Source organism: Cebus imitator, unplaced genomic scaffold, assembly GCF_001604975.1.
Source record: "Cebus imitator isolate Cc_AM_T3 unplaced genomic scaffold, Cebus_imitator-1.0 Scaffold33, whole genome shotgun sequence".
NCBI lineage: Eukaryota > Metazoa > Chordata > Mammalia > Primates > Cebidae > Cebus > Cebus imitator.
In genome coordinates, this window is record NW_016107348.1 from 2,361,133 (window position 1) to 2,364,191 (window position 3,059).

The 3,059-nt window shown below is 56.1% G+C and overlaps 1 protein-coding gene across 7 annotated transcripts in view; it reads left to right on the forward strand.

Moving 5' to 3' along the window:
• Nucleotides 1–1,281: 1,281 nt before the first annotated feature.
• CACNA1E (calcium voltage-gated channel subunit alpha1 E) overlaps nucleotides 1,282–3,059 on the forward strand; it is a 496,128-nt gene continuing 494,350 nt past the window's right edge. For 6 of the 7 annotated variants that reach the window (XM_017524463.2, XM_017524471.2, XM_017524474.2 and 3 more), the window contains exon 1: nucleotides 1,283–1,692. The gene's annotated coding sequence lies outside the window, so the exon portion shown is untranslated. Of the gene's footprint in view, nucleotides 1,693–3,059 lie in introns of all 7 variants that reach the window. The other variant, XM_017524464.2, reaches the window with a different exon arrangement.

Below are 3,059 nucleotides of genomic sequence, written 5' to 3' on the forward strand. Positions count from 1 at the left end.
AAAAAAAAAAAAAAAAAAAAAAAAAAAAAAGAGAAAAAAAAAAAAGTGGAGAGAGAAAGAACGCTCCCCTTTCCCTCCCTCCTCCTTCCCTGCGGCTCCCTTCTCTTCTTGTCCCTTCCAATCCCACGGGCTCCTCTTCTTTTTCTGGAGCCCCTCTTTTCTCTGACTCAGCTCCTGGGGGAGAGGAGGCAGTTGTTTATAAAGCCACCTGTCAGAACCCCCCCAGGGACCCCACTGGGAGTTAAGTGTTAAGATGGTTGGGTGGGACGGAACGTCATCACCTGTAGGGTTCTGGGATACTTTTCTATTATTTTTGAGGAAAAGATATGCAGAGAGCCATATGGGGGAGAGGATACCCTAGAGGGATTCCGGTCTAGGAAGCCTTGGAAGCTCCAGTTTGACTCAGTTTGGGGGCTGTTGATTTTTTGTGCTCCTTAACTGCCCCCAGGAAACAGTGTCTCCTGAGAGCCCTCAGCTGGTCCCTGGAGACCTTCAGAGAGCCTCTGGTTCAGTCCACAGGCAGCGAAGAGGCTCTGCATCAGGCTAGGGCCTCTTTTCCTTGGGAAGCATCTGGCTCTGGCTGATCCAGCACGCCCCTCCTTCCCCCTTAACTTGATTCTTGAAGCCCCCAGTTCACTTGCTTTTTGTTTGTTTGCTTGTTTTCTCTGTCGCTCTGTCGCCAGGCTGGAGAGCAGTGGCGCGATCTCGGTTCACTGCAGCCTCTGCCTCCCGGGCTCAAGCGATTCTCCTGCCTCAGCCTCCCAAATAGCTGGGTCTACGGATGCGGGCCACCATGCCCAGCGAATTTTTGTGTTTTTAGTAGAGACGGGGTTTCGCCATGTTGGCCAGGATGGTCTCAATCTCTGGACCTAATGACCCGCCCACCTCGGCCTCCCACAGTGCTGGGATTACAGGCAGGGACGGCCCCCTTGCTTCTTTGTAGATATAATCATGCTTTCCCTCTCCCTGCCCAGCCAAGCAAGCAGCCAGGACCCTGGTGAGGTCTACCGAGTGGGACCCCAGGAGGGGGCCATCCCGCCCACAAACGAGAATTGTGTTCTCGAGTGGAAATCGCCCGCAGAAGTTTGAGATTATTGAACTTTTCCACAGAAACCCTGACCTAAATTTCTTGATCTCAGGCGGTTTACAACACAAATCCCCACCTAAATGAAGCCTGGCGGCGCCCTCCCCACCGCCCCCAGTCCCGGGTGTGCGCGCTCACGCTGGCGTCCTGCTCCCACCCTCCTACCGCTCCCTCGCCGCCTCTCGCGTGCTGCCCGTGTGTCTGGGCAGCGATCTCTTCTGCTGTTTGGATGCAGCTCTCTTCTCCCCTCCTCCTTTGTTAGTCCCCAGGTCTGCCGTCTCTGCGGGGGGCATGTATGCGAGTTCTCTTACTGATTGCCAGAAATTTCTTTTCCACGGTGTGGGCAGGAGACAGATTTTTTTTTTTTAATTGTCTCTCTTCTCTTTTATTTATTTTGTTCTCCGTTTCTGTCCCTCACCTCCGCCTGCCTTCCTTCCCAGTCCCTTCTGTGGATTCCTCCTTCCTCCTTCAATTTCACCATCTCTCCGCCCGCGTCTTCGCCCTCCCTCCCCCACCTCTTTGCTCTTTTAAAATAATTCGATGATGTATCGGGAATACTAGCACACCCTCTTCATTCAGCTGAGCGCGGGACTCTGCATTAATTCAAGGTAAGCCCCGGGTTCTTGCTGCCGGGACCCGTCTGTCTTGCGCCCCGCGTCCACTGCCTGCTGGGCTGCGCCGCACTCCCTGGCAGTGCCACGGGTCCGGCTCCGGCCCTGCTACCTGTTGTGGGGGTGCGTAGACCTTGGAGATCCGTAGTTGGCCCTAACCTTCTCGGAATATCCTCTGCACGCGCTCTGTTCTTCCTCTGCATGCCCTGTCAGTCCTTTGCAACTTCCGTGGGAATTGTCCTGGCGTGGGAAAGCCCCCGCGCCCTTCGGCGCTTAGGGTGTGAGTGTTGCGCCCCTTGCTGCAGCGCTCAGGGCGGCGTCCCGCTCGGGGTTGCAGGGTTCTCACCGGGCAGCAAGGCTCTCGCCAGGCTCTCGCCGCTGGGGAGCAGAGCCAGGCTCCGAGCTGGGAGCAGGCTCGCGCCGGGGTTTTCCGCAAGCCTGGGGGCCTCCGGCGCCCCTTCCGTGCCTCAGGGAGCAGGCAGCTCCGCGGGTCCTCGGCACTGGGAAGTTCTGTGCTGGGATCGCTGGTGGGGAGGGTGCGCGGGGCTGAGCTTACAGTGAAGTTTTGGTGAAGGAAGCTGCAAGCACCTGTGGGGGCGACTCGGGACTGCCGTAGGGTAGGGTGGGATGGGTGTCTACGGAGTTGCGGGTCAGTGCGGGGTCGGGGTGTGGGTCCTTTCCTGGGACAGGGCTGGGAACTGGGGCTCAAAGTGAGGGAGGAAATGGCACAGAGAAAGCCAGGATGCTTTGGGTGCCTTGCTTTTTGATGAGCTTGAGTCTCCTTGCGTGAGAGGGTTGTGCGTCCTTTCCCAGGGACGGAACATCCAGTTCTCTGTGTTTTTTTGCTTTGTTCCCATGTCTTGGAGAGAATGATGGGAGACACTAACCCACCGACGTCTCCCTTGATATCACAGCTTCCTTCAGGGGACTGCTGTCACCTCCTGCTATTGGGTCTGTGAGTCTGGCTGCTCAGAGCAGGTTATTCAGGCTGTGGGTGGGTGGATGGCCGAGGTCTGGGGGGCTGTAATGGTTCACTGTGTTGGAACACTGATTCGTACTTACTCTTGGGTAAGAATCACACTGTGTCATGGAAACATCATCCTCAGAGGAAAGGCTGGGAGTCAGGAGGGCTCACTCCACAGAGCAGGTTGAACTCAGAGAGGAGTTTTCATGAGAGGGAAGGATGTTTCTGATGCTTAAATAAGAGCATTATCGGGCCGGGCGCGGTGGCTCACGCCTGTAATCCCAGTACTTTGGGAGACCGAGGCGGGTCGATCACGAGGTCAAGAGATCGAGACCATCCTGGTCAACATGGTGAAACCCCGTCTCTACTAAAAATACAAAAAATCAGCTGGGCATGGTGG